Genomic DNA, 23,385 nt, shown 5'->3' with positions numbered 1-23,385 from the left:
TATTATGATGGTGGTTATAACTTGTACTTTCAAACAAGGTATATGACTCGTATTTGATATTTAATAAACTTATCTTATAATCATTATGAATAATGTTACTTAGATTAACAGAGGCATCGACACCTTCAAGGGAGTGTCTATGTACAGCCCGGGTAACTCAAAACAGTTTGCACGCGAATGGAAATAACGACGGGGAGAAATATCGTATCAATTGATTTCTTCGGTCGATGAAGGGACCTAACGACCGTAAACTACGTATATTTTTTTTCATATTATTATCATTCTAGCTGGGTAAATTTTATGGAAATAACTTAGCTCGACTAGATTTTAAATCCTAGCTCTGCCCCTGGACACCTTATCAACATGACATAATGGGTAGCTCCCCATTCTTTTTCTCTCATAAAATCAATATTCCCTCAAAAGAAAAAACCCTATAAATTGAGGGCATACTTTGAAATATCCTCATTCTCTATATAGAACACATGCATTCCTAGAAAAACACTCTAGTAGTCGATCACAAAAAATAGCAGTTGTCCATTCATTTTCTAAAATTGATCCCACATCGCTCCTCTAACTTAAGAATGAAGTCTTTTTAAAAATGAGAGATGGTTATGTCCCTTTGGGGACATTCGATAAAATTTGAACGATACAGAGAAGATTAGCATGGCCCCTGCGCAAGAATGACACGCACAAATCGAGAAATGGTCCAAATTATTTTTACCCTTTTTCCTCTCCGAAGCGTACGCCGACGACCGAAGGGAAAATAGTGTAGTTTTATGTTGTGTACTTTACCGGTTTGCACACAATGATATTTGTTGATTTTTTTCCTCAAACTAACTAACTTATTAAGATGGAAAAATAAAAGACATGTTGTGGCTCCTAGTTAGTAGGGTCTTCGTCCCTTTTTCATTCGCTCCTCTAACTAAATGAATGAGTCTTTTCGAGAGCGGGGCAAGAGAAGATAAGGTCCCTTGTCATGCATAGAACAATTAGAATGTAAGAAGTTATTTTTGAAGAGAATTAACTATGGTGTAAAAAATTAATCTGCTGCACATCTAAACGAAAATAATTTTGAAGGATTACAATTAAAAGGGAGTATGACAGATAAAGAGTGAAATACTTTTATTTATTACAATTTTTTTGAAGTATAATTCAAATAATACATTAATAATTATTATGAATTAAATTTTTGTAGATAAGAAAAATTCAAAGTGTAAACTCAATTGTAGGGTGCCTCTGATTAGAGGACCAAACATAATTAGGCGTATGCCACATATTGTAAAGAACACACGAGATTCTTTAGTAAAAGGTGAAATAATAGTTCGCTTTGTGTTCAGTGCTTTGTTTCCTAATTTTTTCTAATCACCAACTCCCCTCTTATAATAATATCGGATCCTTATTTTCACTTCATCTAACAATGTGGGACATCACACTTTTTTTTTCATTATTGAGCCTAATGGTTTTTTCTTCTTTTATTTAAAGAATAGGATAATTCAATAATATTTTCAAGAATTTGATACTTTTAAGTATATTATTTTATCAAACTTATATATAAATGTTAATAACAAAACTATTACAATGATTTATTAGTTTAGCTTCAATAAAAATAGTTTTATTTTAAATATTTGATTTTCACTAAAAACACTTTAATTTTGATTTTTTTCTCAAACTAACTAACTTATTGAAATGAAAAAAATAGAAGACATGTTGTGGCTTCTAGTTAGTAGGGCCTTTGTCCCTTTTTTATTCGCTCCTCTAACTAAATGACTTCTTAAGAGCGGGGGCAAGAGAAGATAAGGTCTCTTGTCATGCATAGAACAATTAGGATGTAAGAATTTGATTTTGAACACAATTAACTATGATGTAAAAAATTAATCTGCGCATCTAAACGAAAATAATTTTGAAGGATTACCATTCAAAGGAAGTATGCCAAATAAAGAGTGAAATACTTTTATTTATTACAAAAAAAAAATATAATTCAAACAATACATTAATAAATAATATGAATTAAATTTTTGTCAATAAGAAAAATTTAAAATTTAAACTCTGCTAAATTAAAATAATATATAAATATTCCAAAACTTGATTGATAAGATTATAGTTGTGTTTACAAATATAGATTTTATAACTTAATTTAATCATATCCTAGACCAGCAAAGTAAGGTCTTTGTATAACTCAATTAAATCATATTATAACTCTTATATAAGATACTTGAAAAAAAATTAAATATTAGTTAAAAATTATTAGTTTTACAATAAGTTAAATTTAAATATATAATATTATTATAATTTTCATTAATTTATTTTATCATAAAAGACAGGTTAATAATTAATAATTATGAAAGAATGTAAAGAAGGCCCACATCGGTTCAAAAACAAAAAACAAGCAGAGAAAGAACACGATCTAATAGATTTTTTTTAAATCACGTTTACCAATCGATGTTGAAGTTGCATAAACTATTTGCATTGTGCTCTTTGTTTACGAGAAACTGATTTAATTCGTAGTTCGATTCAACATCTCATTAAAAAAGATATAACTTGGTTCTATTTCATCTCTTCAACAAGTTTAGTAATAACATAATTGTTTGTCCTATCGTTCCGGAACAGGTATTAAAAGTGATTATAGAAAAGAGAATTGAGGGTCTAAATCAATATTGTAATTAAGAAACCATTTTTTGGAATATATATTTCGAATAGAAAAGAAACTTTCACAAAAAAAAAAGTGATTAGATAAAACGAAACGAAGTAGTGTCATTGACATAACAGATGTCACAAGTCTTTTTCAAAAGATGAATAAGTCCATTTATTTGCTTAGATTGACACTTCGAACATAAACTGAAATATTCTGGAACTACAAAGATAACTACAAAGATAATTATTAAAAGCATTGCTCATAAAGTATGTTTAATTGGTTATAATTCTCTTTTTACTCTTCGCTGTTGATTTCACTATTATTCGTGAGTAATAATAGAATAATTCTATTATATTTATAGACCATTCTTTATTTTCTCAAAAATGCACTACAACAAAACACACTTTTAGCCACCTTTATATGTCAACGCTTATTAAGCGTGGGTAAAAATTAAAAGAGTAAAAAACTTTTGGCAACCTTTATACTTTACAACCACATTTATTTTTTTATATACAAACTTTATTAAAAACCTTGAAATTTAACTATTATAAACTTAATAATTTTTATGTTTTATTTTTAAACTTTATAAATATTTTATTTCACTATTTTAAAATAAAATTTGACTTAAAATTTTATTTACACTAAAATTTAATTCATAAATTTTAAAATTTTTATAACATTATTAATTTTTTTATTAACATTTGTCTTTTATTTAAGTATTTAAAATTAATTAAATTAAAAGTAAAAACTAATATAAACCAAAATTAAATAAATTAAACATTATATTATATTTAATAATAAAATTTTAATTTATATATATGTATTTTAAAACTAGAATCAGTTTTTAATTATCAAGCCTAACTCATTTTCTTTCTAAGCTGACCAATTCTTTCTAACCTAAAAAATCCTTCTGTCTGTGTTAATCAGACTATCATCCTTCTACTCTCTACAACCAGATTTCCGTGGTATCATACTTTTACTCTCTGCTGCCAGATTGTCGTGCGCACGAGGTTAGTTACATTCTTCTTCAACCATTAGGGCTTGCCTTCATCTGCACTATCATCCCTTGACTCTCCGCAGCCAGATTGTCGCACCCACGAGGTTTGTTACATTCTTCTCCGACCATTAGGGTTTTCCTTCATCTGCGGGTCTTGGAAGTCTTTTGAGTGATAAATGATTCTACTTATCTGTTTTAAGGATGCAACGAGGTTTATATGCGATTTATTTAGGTCACTGGTTTTATTTTTCATGTCTGGCTAATAGATTTGCCCCTTGTTATAGTGTTTTGGATTTCTCAGTTATTTTCAGTTGGATTTTGATGCTAGGTTGTTATCACTACACTAGATGATTAAACCATCTTTATGAGTGAGAAATGGTTATACTTCTTTGTTTTAAGGATGAATTAGAATATATATTTGACTTATTTAGTTGAACCATCTTTATGAGTGAGCTGTTGTACTCTCCATACAAATTACAACTTACAAGCGCACTCACATGTATATAGTTTGTATAAAATCCAGATGATTAGCTCGCAACCTTTAATTTCCCAAGTGATAATATGTTTTCCCTTGATATGTTTGTTTGTGTAATAATATTCGTGCCTGCATTATAGTGTGATGATGAAAGTGGTCACATAATTCTGATTTAGCTACAGGGATACAACTTGAACTAATTTGAATCCCAATAAATTAGGGCTCAAACAATATCCATTATCGTGTGTTTGAATTCTGCATCTGCTTATAAATCATACAAATCTTTCAATTAAACTAAGACAGAGGTTGTTTATAATCAGACGGCAAACAATAGTCCTGGTATTAGATTAGCGTCTAAGAATACATATCTTTTTCGAGGATCTCTTAACATTGTTTGTCTCTACAAGAAATGATTTATTCTTTGTTGTATGCACATGTTTGACGAATTTGGATATATATGAATTTGGTATTTTCTGGTATAGTGGTATTGAGAATCATCACAATCACAAGAAAGGAAGAGGTGGATGAATTCCTTGTAATTTTACTTGTTTATGGTGACATTTAATATAGGTTTTATTAGGAAGGGTGTTATGAATTCCCCAATCGTTATGCCCGATCAATGATTCTTTGGTTGTTCCTAATTGGATTGCTTTAATTTTCTATCACCTGTTAATGTACTTTCTTGTCTTTATTGAGTATTTTTTTTGTTTGATATGTATAAATTTATAAAATCAGTTTTATACAGGGTACAAAAAACGAGTACTAGTCACCAAAGTGAATGGAGTGTTTGGAAACTATTCTACCACTGGTGCTTATATTATATCAATGGAAAGGCCTATAACATAACTGGGTTACATAGTATTGTTAAAAAAGTTAGTTTTTAACCAATGGATAAATATAACTTGTGTCTGTTGGATCAGATGGACAGTTATTGTCGCACTATTAGTAGATTATGTTTTTCCATTATGCTTATATTATATCAATGGAAAGGCCTATAACATAACTGGGGTTATATAGTATTGTTAAAAAAGTTAGTTTTTAACCAATGGATAAATATAACTTGTGTTTGTTGGATCAGATGGACAGTTGTTGTAGCACTATTAGTAGATTATGTTTTGTCATATAATGTTATTAGGGTATCAAGGTAGATTGTTTAACAGAAGGATTATATTTTGAACGAATAGTTTTAAAATGCCCACATTATTTAACGATACAATCATTTATCCATGTGGGTGTAGGTTTTCTCAAATAACTTCTCCTAATCTTATTCTCCAATAATTCTAAGAAAGAGTCAGACTAGAAGGTTAGTATTCAGTAATAATAATTGTTTCACAAAATGATGATTTCAAAACTAAGGGTGAATGCATTTGCAGGTATCGCCTTCATCAACACTTTAATAGTCATTTGAGTCCCTCAATGTGAAGAAATTTGATAGTATTGATCTTTCTTTCGCCAAAGGTATGTTGGTTTTGATTTCATGGTGATTATGACTTTGTTTCAATGGGAAATATAAAAGGGAAATTTGTAGGGAGGAGAGTATAGATTTCCACACTATTCATTTCTTGTTTATAACCTAGGAATCTATTCTCATTTTATAGGACCTGAAATGAAATATAAAATAAATATAAGTTGTTTAGTATAAAGGACAAACTTGACTAGATATTGGTATGCTAACAATTACAATGTGTTGTTATCCTTTACTCTTACATCTCTTTGTGAAATTTTTCTTGTTATGATCCATATAGATTGCATTGACAGGATGGTGAATTCCATAGGCATGTCGGAGGAGATTTCTCCCTCACTCAAGCACATAGTGAATCTATTTGATGAAAGTAGTCAAAGGTCACCCATTATGTTTACTTCAGTTGATAGTGTAAATGAAGAATTTTATGAAACTTACAACATTAATGATAATGCTGAGTTGGATGATACTGGAATTGAAGATTTTGCAACATGGGGTTTCGAGAATGAAGATCCAAATTGGGAAGACCCTATTTCCGGAGGTGATTATGAGGTTGTCTTTCAAACCTTCTTAACTTATGTCATTTGGGTTAAATGTTTAAAATATTATAAAAATAAAGTATTTGGTTGATTATTTGAATGAATTTATTCATGGTGGGAAATATATGTATTATTTCAGAAAATACATATCATGAGTACAACATTGTTTTTTTTGTATTTATATTTAAGCAAGTATTCTATGGCATTGTTTTTGGATCCCTAGTTTTCATATTATGGGCATTTTTGCAAATGCATTTAAAAAAACTTTTCAACGTGATTGCAAAGGTCAAGTTTCTAAAAACAAGGGATTTAAGTGTTCACTCTGTTCGGGAAAATCTTTGACAATCATGGCATAACGTGAAATGAAGAATTTTTTTAGAAAGAAAATAAAAATAAATCAAACACACGACATTTTCTCCATTTCAAACATAATATTTCTTGAGCATATCAAGATTAAAAGGGGATGAGCATTCATCGCCATCGAGAGAAGTGAAACGCACAACTCCTCTTGAAAAGATATGTTTGATGACAAAAGGTCCCTCCCATGGCTGTTGGAACTTCCCTCTAGGATCCTACAACTTTCAGGTCTTCTTGAAAACAAGATCTCTGACAACAAGATGCCTAGGCTTGACCATCTGGTTGAACTCCCTCGCCATGCGTCTCAGAAGAGTCATTTAACTCATAATCGGTCATCCTTTTTATGATGTAGTAGATTGGCACATTGTTAGGATCGGGGACGCCCTTGGAGGACCGGGGTGAATTCCGGTTTTGAGTAAGGGAGGCCGCTTACAACAACACACACAACTTGGTGATAGTCCGGTTCGAGACTAAAACCGTTCTCAGCACTGCACAGCCTGTCACAGACTCTTGAACCGGTATTCAAGGGCGGAAGTGTCTGTTTCAAGTTGAAGCAACGTTTGCGACTTTTAGATGATGTTTAAGGAGGAAGATGTTTAACGAGAGTGAGTGACCGGTTTTGGAAGTATGATTGGTTTGCGGTTTATGGTAAGACAGCAGGAAATGAAAGCGAAATGAAAGAACACAAGACAAGGAAATTTGTTTATGGATGTTCGGAGCAAACTCTCCTACGTCACCCCTTCTTCCCAGATTATGAGAAGGATCTCCACTAACTCTTTAGAGTTACAATTTACACTTCCGGTCGAGCCCAACTTCGCTACTCGCCGGTTACACCAAACTCACACTTTGATGTAATACAACAACTCAATACAATGTCACACAAGTAACTTCCGGTTTTAGGCAAACCGACTTTAGAATATAGAACTTTATCTCTCTAGAATTGAATGCTTTATGACTTTCACAATTTCAACTACTCGATTTCTTGTATTCACAACTGCTTTAAATGAAGACGTTTGATCTTCCTTTTATAGCTGAAAGTAGCTAACGGCTACTTTCTTCTCTCTCTTGCAGATTGGTTGATCATTAGCACGCCTATCTGCAGGAGGATTTCTTGCACGCTTCAACTTCCTCAACACCTGGCATTCATGCAGGTGACTCTGAGCAGATGATAACATGACCGGTTTTCAGATTGATACACGTGTTGAACATCCGCTTCCGGTCGTCAGCATTGGATCACCAAGGCATCATTGCTTTCCTCCCATGCTTCTGATCGGATCCGATCTTCTTTTATCTTTTCGAGACACGTTTCTTCCGTCACAGTACGTCACTCTTGAGATTTGAATCTTCTGACTTTTGATCTGTACTTTCCGGTTTCTGTGTCTTTGTGCATTATGATCCGGTTGAAGTGTAGTCTTCTGTTCTTTGCTAACCGGTTGCTTGAGAAAGTGAAGCCGGTTCCTGTGATCATTGACCTTGATCACTTGAAGCCGGTTTCTTTGAAGTGATAGCAACCGATTATTGATGCAGGATTTCCGGTTCCGGTTCGTTCAGTACCTGCACATGAAATTTAACTTCTGTTTAGTTTGTCTGGCCGGTTCCAAAATTAATCTACTTAATTTTTCTATCAATTTCTCCCTTTTTGATTATTTAGAATAAATATTCAAAAATTGTAATGTGTGGCCGGTTTTAAGAAAATTAACTTACTTAATTTTTCTATCAATTTCTCCCTTTTTGATTATTTAGAATAAATATTCAAAAATTAATGAAATCTATTTCATTAATTGAAGTCTAAAACCGGTAGTACATCAAAAGTACCGGTTTTGTAAGGAAAAGAAAGACAAGGGAAAGAACAGGTTTAGACGTTCGATGATTCAGCTGTTTGAGCGGTTGAAGCTTCAGCCGCTTGAATCTTTCTGGCTTTAACCGCTTCCCACCGGTCGATCATCTCCTGTACTCGTTCTTTGGTGAGCACGTGCCTTGGATGCAGAGTGACGAACGCTCCAGAATGGATCTCCAGACTTGCGCAGAAACCGCTTAGCTGAGGAGCGTATCCGGTTTTGTTGGAGAGAATCATCCTCTTCAGGTTGCTGAAGATGATCCAGGACCAGTTGACCGGTGTCCCAACCGTTACCGCTATCATCATTTCGAAGACCCTCTGAGTGTAGTAGTAACTTTTCTCTCTGCATAACACAGATTTTCCCAGAATCTCGCAGAGAATTTGGTACTTATGAGAAAGTTTACTCTTAGCACCCCAGGGCTTAACCGGGATGTTAGATCCAGAAAACCGGCGACACATCTCTTCCATTGTCACCGATGAATACGTTAGGTCGGTTACCCCTTCATTGGGTAAACCGCAGTATACAGCGAAATCCGTCTCGCTGAAGAGGAACTTTTGCCCGTAAACCTGTGCAACGAGTATCTCTCGATGCACCTCTTTTGCGGTTTCGAACAGTTCTTCGACTACAAGGTAGTCGATGATGAACCTGTTCTCAAGGAAACTTCTCAGCCCGCTCCTTTCAATGGCTAAGAACATTTCCCTGACTTCATGGTCCTCATACTGGTAGATTGATTCAAAATCTGCCAGTAAGATCTTCTTGGCTAAAGGGTTGGAGTTCATGTTTGTTTTGAGAGAGACAAGAGGGTTTTATCTCAAGGATGATTCTTGTGAATAGTGAACTTGTGATGTTTTGACAAAGATTAAGCATGGTTTATATAGCCCGTGGATTCGGCTTGGTATTAAATGAAGTTAAGCATGCCTGATGATGTCATTGCCTATTAAATAGACTTAACTTGTTGAAGTAACTAATGGTTATTTCCAAGGTAAATCTAATAATTACTAAGATAGCAATGATGAAAAATATCTATTGACAAGATGTAAGTTTCCCTCTCTTGATGATGGACACATGTCGTCATCTTGATTGTGGTAAACTTGTCTTTAATTTATCATAGGCTTCATTTATCAAAGCATGCACGAAAACTCGGTTAGTCATCTCAGGTTAACCGGAAAAATTCATTTCATCAGATCAGGGTGCATACGTACTAAGCGGTTTTCCATAACCGGTTTTAGTAGAATATTTCCGTTTTATGAAAAATAGTTGATTGATATCAACAATTGTTCAATTTTGGATTTATCTTATCCACTTCAACCTGGTTATTTCAACCCCATAGTAAACATACAGTTGATGTGAAATTTGAAGTAATCGGGCATAACCGGAGTTTTCCTCCCGGTTAGCATATTTGATTTATTTAATGGCCTATTTGAGTATGGTTTGAGAAGTTTTTAGCTTCTCCCTGAACACATATTCCGGTTTTGTATATAAGCATGCATCATGATTATATCAATTGACTTAAATTTGTAAGACCCAGAATATTTCGAAAATGTGAAAACTTAGCTTCCTGTAGCGGTTTTGTGAAGATGTCCGCTACTTGTTGCTCGGTTGACACATATTCCAGCCGGATGTGTTTCTCCTGAACATGCTCCCGGATGAAATGATGTCGAATGTCGATATGCTTCGTTCTTGAGTGCAACACCGGATTGTATGTAATTGTTATGGCGCTGGTGTTGTCACAGAAAATTGGCGACTCCTTTGCTTCTATTCCGAAGTCCCTGAGTTGCTGTTGAATCCAGAGGAGTTGTGCACAGCAGCTTCCAGCCGCTAAGTACTTCGCCTCTGCGGTTGACGTTGCAACGGACGTTTGCTTCTTGCTGCTCCAGGTAACTAACCGGTCACCCAGAAACTGACAGGTTCCACTTGTACTCTTTCTGTCGATTTTGCATCCCGCGTAATCGGCATCGGAATAGCTTATTAGATTGAAGCTCGAGTCTTTTGGATACCAGAGTCCCACTTCTTGAGTTCCCTTCAGATATTTTAAAATTCTCTTAGCCGCCGTATAATGAGATTGCTTTGGATTTGCCTGGAACCTCCCGCATACTCCAACCGCAAACAGAATATCAGGTCGGCTGGCTGTGAGATACAACAGCGAACCAATCATTCCTCGATATGCTGTGATGTCAACGGCTTGACCATCTTCATCTTTGTCCAGCTTCACGGAAGGACTCATTGGCGTAGCCGCTTCGGCACAAGTATCCATCCCAAATCTCTTCAGCAGTTCGGCTGTATACTTCGGTTGGCTTATGAAGATTCCGGCTTCCATCTGCTTAACCTGAAGTCCTAGAAAGAAACTCATTTCCCCCATCATACTCATTTGAAATCTACCAGTCATCATTTTCGAAAATTTGTCACATAGCTTTGGATCGGTTGATCCGAATATGATGTCATCAACATAAATCTGAACAAGTAAAATTTGCTCTTTTCTTTCAAATTTAAATAAGGTTTTATCTACTGAACCGATTGTAAATTTGTGATCAAAAAGAAATTGAGTCAAAGTATCGTACCAAGCTCTTGGTGCTTGTTTCAAACCGTAAAGAGCTTTATTCAGCCGGTAGACGTGATTTTCGTGTTCTGAATTTTTGAAACCTGGAGGTTGATTAACATACACCTCTTCATTTACTTTACCGTTTAGAAAAGCGCTTTTTACATCCATTTGATAAACTTTAAACTTTTTGAAAGCTGCATATGCTAAAAATATTCTAATGGCCTCAAGTCTAGCTACAGGTGCGAATGATTCTTCAAAATCAATGCCTTCTTCCTGTTTATAGCCTTGAGCCACTAACCGGGCTTTGTTCCTCGTAACTAAACCGTTTTCATCGAGTTTATTTCTGAATACCCATCGTGTGCCTATAACCGGTTTATTTTTCGGTCTAGGAACTAGGTACCAGACTTTATTTCTCTCAAACTCGTTTAATTCCTCTTGCATTGCCAAGATCCAATCTGGATCTGACAGTGCTTCATCCACCTTTTTCGGCTCAATTTGTGATATGAAAGCAGAGTTTCCATAGTGATCCAAATTTTGTTGCCTAGTTCGGACGGGTGAGGATATGTTACCTATTACTAGTTCAAGAGGATGATTTTTGTTCCTTCTGAGGTTAATCCGAGACGTGTCTACCAAGCTTTCGGCTGGCTGATCAAGGTTAGACTGATCGGTAGGTTGAACAGAATCAGACCGACCGATTTCTTCAGTAGAAACTGAAGCGTCAACTTTCTGCGGTAAGGCAGCTTGATCAGGTTGAATTTCAACATCAACCGCTTGGTCCTTGACAAAACGTCTAAAAACCGGAACCTCGTCTTCATCATCAGAATAGATATTGAAATTTTCCATTCTGTTGTGAAGGTCGAAGGGTAATGCAGTGTTTCGCTCAACCGATTCATCGAAAACAACGTGTGCGGTTTCTTCAACTGTTAAAGTCCTAGTATTATATACTCGGTACGCTTTACTTACAGCTGAATATCCCAACATTATTCCCTCATCGGATTTAGCATCAAAAGCGGTCAAGTACTTCTTGCCGTTATTGTGAACAAAGCATTTACTACCAAAAATTCGAAAATACCGTACATTTGGAATTTTGTCAAAATAGATTTCAAAAGGAGTTTTTGAAAACCGTTTAGTTACTAGAGATCGATTTTGTGTATAACAAGCAGTGTTGATAGCTTCAGCCCAAAACTTTTGAGCGATACCCGAATCAGCTATCATTGACCTTGCGGCTTCCTTGAGAGTTCGGTTTCTTCTCTCAGCCAGGCCGTTTTGTTGAGGAGTTCTGGCACTAGACAACTCGTGCCTAATACCGGAATCATCAAGAAAAGTAGTTAAATTGCTATTAATGAACTCAGTTCCTCTATCACTTCTAATTTTGTTTACTCGAATAGATTTTTCATTTTGTATTCTCAAAATCAGTTTAATCAAGTTTGAAGCAGCTTGATTTTTAGAAGCTAGAAAAGTAACCCAAGTAAATTTAGAATAATCATCAATAACTACCATAGTATAATGCATGCCTCCTAAACTAGTTACTCTAACCGGACCGAACAAGTCCATGTGCAACAGTTCCAAACATCTTTCAGATTGATAATTTCCTTTACTTTTAAAAGATGATTTCACTTGTTTTCCCATTTGACATGCAGCACATACTTTATCTTTTGAAAATTTAACATTTGGAAAACCGTGAACCAGTTCCTTGGAACAAATAAAGTTAATCGTTTTGAAGTTCAAGTGGTTTAACCGTTTATGCCAAAGCCAATTTGGATCATTTCCGGCTATCATACACACAGGTTTTTCGAAATCTGTTTTCCAGTTTACTTTGTAAATGTTTCCTATCCGGTTACCGGTTAATAGAGTTTCATAATTTTGATTCTTGACTAAGCATGAGTTTTTATGAAATTCAACCTTAAATCCCACATCGCACATCTGACTTATACTTAATAAATTAAAACTCAGCTTTTCTACCAATAACACATTATTTATGGAAAGTTTACCATGGACAATCTTACCCTTGCCCACAGTTTTACCTTTTGAGTTATCCCCGAATGTGATGAGTGCTCCGGTTTCGTACTTGATGTCGGTCAGTAGCTCCTTGTTTCCGGTCATGTGCCTTGAGCATCCACTGTCCAAGTACCATTCAGAATTCTTCAACCGGTTGCTCCTCCTAACCTGCAGCAAATAATTATTTACAACTCTTTGGTACCCACATTTAGTTGGGTCCATGGTTGATTAGTCCCTTTGGGATCCAGACTTGAATTAGTCGGATCACTTTCCCGGTTATTGTTTTGATAATGTTTGGCTTAACTTCTTGGTCATTGCTCAAGAATGCCTTATGTGGTGATGGACTTCTTTGAAGTCGGTTTTTATTATTTTTATTCGGTTTCCGGTTGGCTTTCTTTCTCTCAGGATGAAGCCATTTTTCAGATTCGTTGGGACCTACATACTTAAGCGTTTCTTCCGGTTTTAGTTCATTTTCTGTTTGTGAACTTTTGACAAATTTTATGAACGGAAGATTATTTTTCGTTAGTTTCATCCCGTTAGATTGTTTTACTTCATTTTGTTTACTTGGATCATAACCGATACCATATCTACATTTCGGATGTCGTTTATAGTTATACATTTGTTTTACTGCTTGACGTGATCTCTCCCACGCAGCCGTAACGTACATTGCTCGCTCATCAGTTTCCATTCCCGGTTGAACTGTCTTCTCATCATCCGAGAATAGTTCATCCGGTTCATGTGTTTTAATCTTATATGTTTTATCGTTTTCATCATTTATTTGTTCGTTTTTAGTTTCTACAGATGCTGGCATATACGCAGATATATTTCTGAACTCAGCAACCATTTGGTTGAGTGCAGAAACTAGATCTTCCTTAGTAAATTCATCAGAAGAGAAATCAAATACCTCTTCGTCGTTTGCCATGAAGCATGTTACTTTCTCATCACCATCTTCATTGTCGGAATATGCCCATTCACTTCCACCGTCTGATGCAATGAGAGCTTTTTGGATCTCCTTTCCTTCATCAGCACGTTGATCATCATTTCTTCGGTAGTCGTTTCGTTGGTTATTGTTGTTTCCCCGATAATTGTTTCCTTGATAATTGTTTCCCTGATACCGGTTGCCTTGATAATTATTCCCTTGATAGTTTCCTTCCGGTTTTCTATCATCTCTTCTTGGTTTTCTACATTCCGACCTGAAATGTCCAAAACCATCACAGTTATAGCATCTTTTGTTTGATTTATCTACATAGTTATAATTAAAGTCATTATTAGATGGTGGCTGGCTCTTCTTCATGAATTTTCCGAATTTCTGGGCTAGCATCGCCATCACATCATCGGTTATTTGATCGGTATTTTTGACTGGAGCCGGTGCGGTTGATACTGGAGCCGCCGGTTCCACCGATGTAACCAAAGCTCTTGTTGCGGTAGATGTTGATGTTTCATCTTCGATCCGAGAATTGATCTCGAACTCGTAGGCTTTCAAGTCCTCAAACACATCGTGCAGCTTCATCTGCCCAAGGGTGTTGGATTCCCTCATCACCATGGTCTTGATATCCCACGTGCTTGGCAAGGATCTTAGAGCTTTGATTATCACTTCTCGGTTGTCATACTTCTTTCCGAGTGTCTGAAGCTCGCTTACTACGCTGGTGAACCGGTTGCTAAATTCTTTCATATTTTCTCCCGGTTTCATCCTTATGTTCTCATACTTCTGCGTAGCCACCAAGATTTTATTTTCCTTGGTTCTTTCGTTTCCCTCGTGAATCTGGATAATCGTTTCCCAGGCTTCCTTTGCATTTTCGCACTCTGATATTTTGTTCAAAGTGTTGTTATCTATGGCTTTATAGATGTGCCTCATGCAATGGTTGTCCAGGTTGCTTCTTCTCCGATCTTCACTTGTCCACTGGCTTTCCTCCTTGTTAATCTTGATCGGTCCTTCTTTCAGGACTCGGCTCATCTCATCATCTAGCGTTATCAGATGTAGATACATCTGCTTCTTCCAACTGCTAAATGCTTCGCTGTTTAGCATTGGCGGCTTGTCGCTGTGAGTCATGCTTCCCACCATTTTGGTTGCTTGAGTGCTAAGAACCTCGCTCTGATACCACTTGTTAGGATCGGGGACGCCCTTGGAGGACCGGGGTGAATTCCGGTTTTGAGTAAGGGAGGCCGCTTACAACAACACACACAACTTGGTGATAGTCCGGTTAGAGACTAAAACCGTTCTCAGCACTGCACAGCCTGTCACAGACTCTTGAACCGGTATTCAAGGGCGGAAGTGTCTGTTTCAAGTTGAAGCAACGTTTGCGACTTTTAGATGATGTTTAAGGAGGAAGATGTTTAACGAGAGTGAGTGACCGGTTTTGGAAGTATGATTGGTTTGCGGTTTATGGTAAGACAGCAGGAAATGAAAGCGAAATGAAAGAACACAAGACAAGGAAATTTGTTTATGGATGTTCGGAGCAAACTCTCCTACGTCACCCCTTCTTCTCAGATTATGAGAAGGATCTCCACTAACTCTTTAGAGTTACAATTTACACTTCCGGTCGAGCCCAACTTCGCTACTCGCCGGTTACACCAAACTCACACTTTGATGTAATACAACAACTCAATACAATGTCACACAAGTAACTTCCGGTTTTAGGCAAACCGACTTTAGAATATAGAACTTTATCTCTCTAGAATTGAATGCTTTATGACTTTCACAATTTCAACTACTCGATTTCTTGTATTCACAACTGCTTTAAATGAAGACGTTTGATCTTCCTTTTATAGCTGAAAGTAGCTAACGGCTACTTTCTTCTCTCTCTTGCGGATTGGTTGATCATTAGCACGCCTATCTGCAGGAGGATTTCTTGCACGCTTCAACTTCCTCAACACCTGGCATTCATGCAGGTGACTCTGAGCAGATGATAACATGACCGGTTTTCAGATTGATACACGTGTTGAACATCCGCTTCCGGTCGTCAGCATTGGATCACCAAGGCATCATTGCTTTCCTCCCATGCTTCTGATCGGATCCGATCTTCTTTTATCTTTTCGAGACACGTTTCTTCCGTCACAGTACGTCACTCTTGAGATTTGAATCTTCTGACTTTTGATCTGTACTTTCCGGTTTCTGTGTCTTTGTGCATTATGATCCGGTTGAAGTGTAGTCTTCTGTTCTTTGCTAACCGGTTGCTTGAGAAAGTGAAGCCGGTTCCTGTGATCATTGACCTTGATCACTTGAAGCCGGTTTCTTTGAAGTGATAGCAACCGATTATTGATGCAGGATTTCCGGTTCCGGTTCGTTCAGTACCTGCACATGAAATTTAACTTCTGTTTAGTTTGTCTGGCCGGTTCCAAAATTAATCTACTTAATTTTTCTATCACACATCTTCTTTGATTTTATTCTCCTGGGCTAGAATGCACTCTATGGATGACTCAGTGATAGTGAAGTGAAGAATCAAAGAACTCCTGGCCTCAGAGACATGAGGATAGGAAGGGATTGCAAATACGCCTTCACCTTCTCTAGGACATGTTAATGAGTATCACTCCAGACAACTTTTGACCCTTCTTCAAAAGCTTGAAGAGAGAATCACAATTGGAAGTGAGCTTACTAATGTAGCGACTAATATATTGAATTTTGTCCGGTAGGATGATCAGTTCCGGTAGGATGATCACCATTTTCGAGAAAATAAAGAATGGTCTATAAATATGATGGAATTATTCTATCATTGCTCACTAATAATAGTGAAATTAATAGCGCAAAATCAAAAGAGAATTGTAACCAATTAAACATACTTTGGAGCAATACTTTTATGCGGTGATAATGATTTAATAACTATCTTTGTAGTTCCAGAATATTTCAGTTTATGCTCGAAGTGTCTATCTAAGCGAATATATATAAAAAATAGTTTAAGGAATGTATAACTAAATAAATGGACTTATTCATCTTTTGACATAGACTTGCGACATTTGTTATGTCAATGACACTACTTCGTTTTGTTTTGTCTAGTCACTTCTGTTAGATAAAATAAGACCGGTTAAATAGAACTTAACAAAAACAAACTTCCTGTGCAGGAACGGTTAAAGAATCAGGATCGGTCAAGTTATCCAACCGATCAAGCAACCCAACTGGCCAAGAACATAACCAATCAGGAAAACAAGACAGGTTAGAAGACAAGGCAAAAGATGTAACCAAAACCGAACAAACCTGAAGCTATGAAAAACCTAAAGTCATCCGGTTAACTCAAACAACCGGTAGACATTCTAAACCGAAATACATCAATCCAGAAAACTAATGAAGAAGCTACTTAGAGAAAGAAGCCAAGAACATCAAACTAAGTACAATCTACAAATCGGTGCAAACAAACACTTTGAGTATCTGCGGAAGATGATACCAAAGAGACAAACTGTAACATTGCCCTATCCATACAAGTCTGAGGATACTCTACAGGATGCAGACAACTGTCTGAAGAAGATCTTTCCATTCTGGGATAAGTCAGAGGCACAACATTTCAGGTGCCGGCAACTGTCCAACCGATAGTGCTACATTAAGTAAAAGACAAACCTAGCCGGTTTGACCTACGCACTAGAAGCCTAAACCGCCAGGTCTGAATCACTAAACCTCTGCTCAACCAATCAGATTCAAGGAAAAGAAATGTGACCGTTGGCACATTTCACCTATAAAAGAAGGAGCTGAAGAGGAGTAAATGCAGTTACAAGTTACAAGAGAAAATATTTAAGAGCTACACCAACCCATGTTATAAGTGGTCTTTATCTCTCTAAATTAAAAGAGCTTAAGTGTGCATTTGAAGTGAGATTACAATTTCGGTGAGAATTGTACGAGTGTTATCGAGCAGCAAATAAGTCTCGATCGGATTGTGCGTATGTATTCCTTAGTGAATATCCTTCTCGCGGTTTCGAGAAGAAGGGGTGACGTAGGAGTTTTATCTCCGAACATCCATAAAAACTTGTCTTGCTCTTTACTTTCTGCTGGATTTACATTCTAACCGATCCATACTAACCGACCCATACCACCCTAATCGATTTACATCACTTTTATCAATTTACTAAGTCTCAAACCGACCTTCTAATCTCAAACCGACTTTGATCAGACACCGGTCCTCCATCCGCGACCTAAATCCTAACAATTGGTATTAGAGCAGTTAGTTTCAATACCCAAGCAAGCATGACTCTCGATAAGCCTTCAATGCTAGAAGGTGATGATTTCGTCAACTGGAAGGCACGCATGCACCTGCACTTAATCACCATGGATGACGAGATGCAGTTCATCCTGACTGAAGGACTGATAAATATTGATAAAGATAGGGAGGAATGTACAAAAGAAGATAGGAGAAGAAATAATCTGGAAAACCATGCTAGAAACCACATCATCAACGGTTTGGACAGGAATACCTTCTGTAAGCATATGAGTTTGAAATGAGATCTAGGATTGAAGATGAAGTCTCAGCTTCAACCTCTACAAAGGCCTTATTCACATCCATGGAACCGGTTGCTCCTGCACCGATCAGAACCGCTGAACAGTTCATCGAGGATGTTATGGCAATGCTTGCACAGAAGTTTGGCAAATTCATGAAGAGAAGCCAACCGACAAACAATAACTACGGTGATAAATCTAATGTTATATGCTATAATTGCAATTGTTTGGGATATTTCAGGTGGGAATGCAGAAAACCAAGACGGGATGACCGGAAACCGGATGATCAAAACCACCGAAATAACTACCAACAAACCGGTGAAGGAAAAGAAATTCAAAAAGAACTGATAGCCGATGATGGAGGAACTTTATGGGCTCACAGTGACAGTGATAATGAACTCACATGTCTCATGGAAAATGAGGAATAGGTATTTGACTCTCCCTGTGAAGAATTTACTAAAGATGAGGAACACGTATTTGACTCTCCCTGTGAATTTACTAAAGAATTCACTAATTAACCGCATCGGGACCAATGACTGAAAACCGACCGGTTTGAATATAATATATTTTGGATTATTTGGTCTCCTAACAAAAGCGGAACAACTGTCTGGGTTTAGATGTATCTGTTTTGAAAAGATACTTTTTCTAAGCAAAATAGTCATACCTTAAAAGACGTTAAGATATGATATCTCTCACCGTCAAGGCCTATGACTCACACCTTAGGTTTTAGACATACTTAATTCATGCAAATCCTTTTATCCTATGGTCAATAGACTACATTAACTGCTACCTACTGGATAATACTATCATCCTTAAACTAATATATAAGTTAGATGAATATCAACCAAATATCCACAAACATCAAAAATCATTTCACTAAGACAAAAATATCTCAGTTCCAAAACATTCTCCAAGTTGATTTTGATTTCACTCAATGGACAGAGCATTATGAGATTTTTAAAATGATCAAGTCTCTTGGAAACATCGGTCTAAAACCCTTCTTAGATGACAAACATGTCATCTTCCCTGAAACCGTTCAGGAATTCTTCCACAACACAAGGGTTTTCCGCGGTACTCCATACTTTGATACCCTCATTCAATCTAGTGTTGGAGGAACCGTGTTTAATTTTTCTGAGTGTGACTTTGCTAGATGTTTCGACCTTCCAAAGCAGGTCTCACCGATCTGGATGTTCCGTCTGAACTAAAAGCCGAAATATCTCTGAACTTCGGTCGAGCCATCCTGGGAAAGGATGTCAAGAACACCTACTGCACCACCGTCTTCAACATGATGACCGCTATCACAACCGATACCCTGGTCAACTGGTCAAGGGTGTTGTTCGACATCCTGATCTGGATGATCACCACTCGTCATACCGGTTTCATTCCCCAGATCAGCTCCCTACTCATGGAACTCGGAGTTCCACTATGTCCGGGCGAGGGGCTGAACCAGTCCCAAGTTGTGACCAGGGAAATCAACGACTCCTTCTATGAGCGGTTCGAGAAGGCCTGGAAGAAGAAGAACCGACATCTCAACTCCTCCGGAAATTAAGTCACTCCTTCTTACAACCGGTCATTTTGTTGTATGTACTGGTTGTATTGTCATCCTACTCCATTATGATCTTTTCGGTTAATCTATGTGTTTCCTTCGGTTTGTTGTAACTCCACTTTCATTAATGAAAAGTAACTTTTGAATTCCAACCACATGGGAAACTACACAAACCTAGTTACTTCCCAACTAGATTCCCCACCTCGAGCTCCGCAACCGGTCAAAAATAACTCCTTCCCAAGGAGTTTTGGAAACATAAATATTCCCAACATTAATAAGACAAAACAGAATATTAGCATTAAATGGTCATATTTTCCCTCCAATTTCAAATATATATAAGGAACCTCCCTCTATCATTCCACATACCTCCAAACAACTTATAATTTCTTAAGCTCTCTCTCTCTTAGCAAGATTTGAAAGAATGTCTAACCGTATCCTAAGGAATTATCTATGCATTGATTTCGACTCCGTCCTCAACATGGAGGATGTTGAAGTGAGGGAAATCCTCTTTGAATCCCTCAACGATACCGGCCTTCGTGATTTTCTCGAAGAATCCGAACCCATGTTCATTCCAGAAGTGATGGAATTCTTCAACAATGCAGCCATGTTCGGCGATGCCATTACTTCCGTCGTGAAAACCCACATTTTTGTTCTTCATGAAAGTGGATTCTCCCGGATGTTCAATCTGTCCACTGAAGGGTTCTCCGATTTCCCATCCCGGGTGGGGAGTGCAGAAGTTGACTATGCCGAAATGTTCTCCGGAACCGAAGTATCGGTGGAGAACTACAGTCTGAAAACCCGCCTCGCCCGTCACATCCAACTCCTTCACGAGATTGTCAATCGATTGATCATCTGTCAATCTCCGAACCAGAACTACTCTAAGAAGGTCTTCGACATGATGACCTACATCGTCAGCGACATCCCCATCAACTGGTCATCGGTCATCTTCAATAATTTGAAGACCATGGTCGAGACAAAGAAAGGTTTCGGCTATGCTCCCCACATAAGTCGACTTCTTTGTACACACCATCCAAATCTTGGACCGGGTACCCCGGTGAACCCCTCGAATGTCCTCAACGAGGAAGTGGCGATTGACAAACTCACTAAAATGTCTGTTATGTAATTTTTATTTCCTTTTTGCGTATCTCAAACCGATCTCTGTATCGGTATCAATTATGTCTTTCAATCATACGGTCAGTTAAATTATTAAGTTCGAAAATCGGCTCAAGCTCACAAAGTTAAAATATCGGTTTAAATGTTCAACCGGTTAAAATCGCTAACCGCTTCATCACCGGTTAAATAACCGCCTCATAAATAAAACGGTTACACTAAAACACCGCTCTCTTAATCAACGGTTACAAAAATAACCGCATTCCCGCTCAATCTTATCGCTCAAAGTTTCCCGCCCATCGCTTGCCGCCCAATGATATTTTGGAGGGAAATCTCCCGCCTAATCCTGATGTGACGGTCCGCGGCGGTTGGAATTCCATCCCGCGACTATAAATACGTTCTTTAGCCATTTTATTTCATTCTTCCGCGAAACTGCTTTCTCTCTCTAGCTCTCGAATCTCTCAAGCTTTCAAACTCTCAATCTCTCTGTCTCTCAAACTCACAATGAGTCGCGAATCTGTGCTTTTTACCCACATCTTCCAAGTCGATTTCGAAGAAATTCGAGCAAATGGATCGGCGGAAGCTAAACGAGTGTTAACTCAAATCTCTGAGTCCAGTCTTGAACACTTCTTGAATGGACCGTTCATTCTGTATCAAGAAGCGGTCAATGAATTCTTTCAAACTGCCGTACACAGCGAAGGAACCATAACCGCAATAATCGGCGGAAAACTGTTCAAACTCACAATGGAGTCGGTTGCTGAGGTTCTCCACTTACCAGTGGAGGGGAGCAACTTCTCGGTGCCTACGGACGAGGATACATTACAAGAGGTTTACCGGGATGTTTCGGATACCGATGTACCGATAGCAGTATCCAGTAAGAAAAACTCCCTCAAACCGGAATTTACACCGCTCTGCGAGATTCTATCAAAGTTGGTTCAAGGACGGAGAGGCAACTATGATAGCCTCACACGATTGAAGATCGATATGATTGTCGGTTTAGTCAACGACACTAAAATCAACTGGGCCAAGTTAATCTTCTCTAACCTACGTGAGATGGTGGATCCATCATCCAAACGGTCGTGGGGTTACGCCGTTCCACTCGGCAAACTGATACGCCATTTCAACTCTGAAACCGGCCTAGGCGTTTTCATCTCCCCCAGCAAAATCATAAAATCCCATCACTTTTTGAAACCGGAGGATAAACCGGGCAAGACAAAGGTCTCCGCCCGCAAAGGGAAATCTAAGCCTAAGAAGAAGAAGGCTCCGGTAGGTGAACAGTCCGGAAGCAAGGCAGCCTCGCAACCGACCAGGTCGGCTAGTATTCAGACTGACACACTTAATCCAGAAAACTTGGCTTCAAGCTCTAGCCGGACTCTCTCACACAGCACTGAGGCGGATCGGTCTAGCAAAGGGAAAGAGAAGGTGGTCGAAGAACAATCGGCCAGAAATGATGATATTGATACCGGTTCGGGCAGGCAACCACAAAGAAATGAATCCTCGGATGAACACATTCGGCAACTGGGAGAGGATCTCGTCTCCAAAATATTGGATCAACTACACGTTCAGGCTCACGCTGCAAGCGACGTCTATTTTCAATGGGCTCTGATTCGGCAGGAAACCCTCTTTGCTAACATGTTACCGGAGCATCCCGATGACCGAAGGTATGAGAAGATGATTGACATGGAAGCGGCGGTGCTCAAACTTACAAGAGCCAAGGACGTGGTGACCGCTCTTCGAAGAGGAAGGATGGTCGAACCGCATGCACGGTTGATAGAGCTTTCTGACCATATCCTTCATCTTCGTAAAAAATATGTCCCTGGGACGGAGGATTCCCCGTTCCAGGCTTAGTGCTGGACATGCTAACGGTTAAAGAACAGGAACTAACCGATGAGCTGGCACAGTTAGAATCGGAACCCGCTCACAAAGAGGCGTCACTTTTCTCCAGATCTCATCTTGAGGATGATGGAGGTCCGAATCCGAACGAGGCCGAACATACCTCCCCTCCACCGGAACCCATAATCAACAGCACCGAAATCGAAATGGGTACACCGCCCACTGATCGGCTAGGATCTCCGCAAACCGACAATGCATTGGTGCCGGCTGTAATAGAGGATAGGGTCAAGGACATTATCGAGGAATTTGTCAATGAATCCATCCTGCCGTGGCAAAAGAAAATAAAGGAAGCCACAGCAAAATCTATCGAGTTAATTGAATCTACCGATAAACAGCTGGAAGCCACGGTTGAACGGATTACGTCCGTTGAGGAAAAATACGGTCTTACTGATCTTCTGTTCGGCGAAACAACTGAAAAAACTAAGACATTAGAGGCCGTAACTAAGAAGTTGGAGACCGATATTGTTCATACCAACCAACAGGTCGGTTTGGTAAATCTCCACCTAATAACAACAAATCAAAGGCTGAATACTATTGAAGGGAATCAGTCTCAGTCCGGTGTCCAGGCCGGATCCATACTTGA

The 23,385-nt window shown here is 38.0% G+C and overlaps 2 non-coding genes across 2 annotated transcripts; one reads left to right on the top strand and one right to left on the bottom strand.

The window, feature by feature from the left end:
• Positions 1-613: 613 nt before the first annotated feature.
• On the top strand, positions 614-716 carry LOC124923023. Its single transcript, XR_007098064.1, has one exon. It is a non-coding gene; the product is annotated as a U6 spliceosomal RNA (small nuclear RNA).
• Positions 717-1,231: 515 nt separating this feature from the next.
• LOC124922974 lies at positions 1,232-1,347 on the bottom strand. Its single transcript, XR_007098018.1, has one exon. It is a non-coding gene; the product is annotated as a U5 spliceosomal RNA (small nuclear RNA).
• Between the last annotated feature and the right edge of the window lie 22,038 nt (positions 1,348-23,385).

This window comes from Impatiens glandulifera, chromosome 1, assembly GCF_907164915.1.
Source record: "Impatiens glandulifera chromosome 1, dImpGla2.1, whole genome shotgun sequence".
Taxonomy (NCBI): domain Eukaryota; kingdom Viridiplantae; phylum Streptophyta; class Magnoliopsida; order Ericales; family Balsaminaceae; genus Impatiens; species Impatiens glandulifera.
The sequence above is the reverse complement of the archived record's forward strand: the minus strand, read 5'-3'. Positions and strand labels throughout refer to the sequence as shown.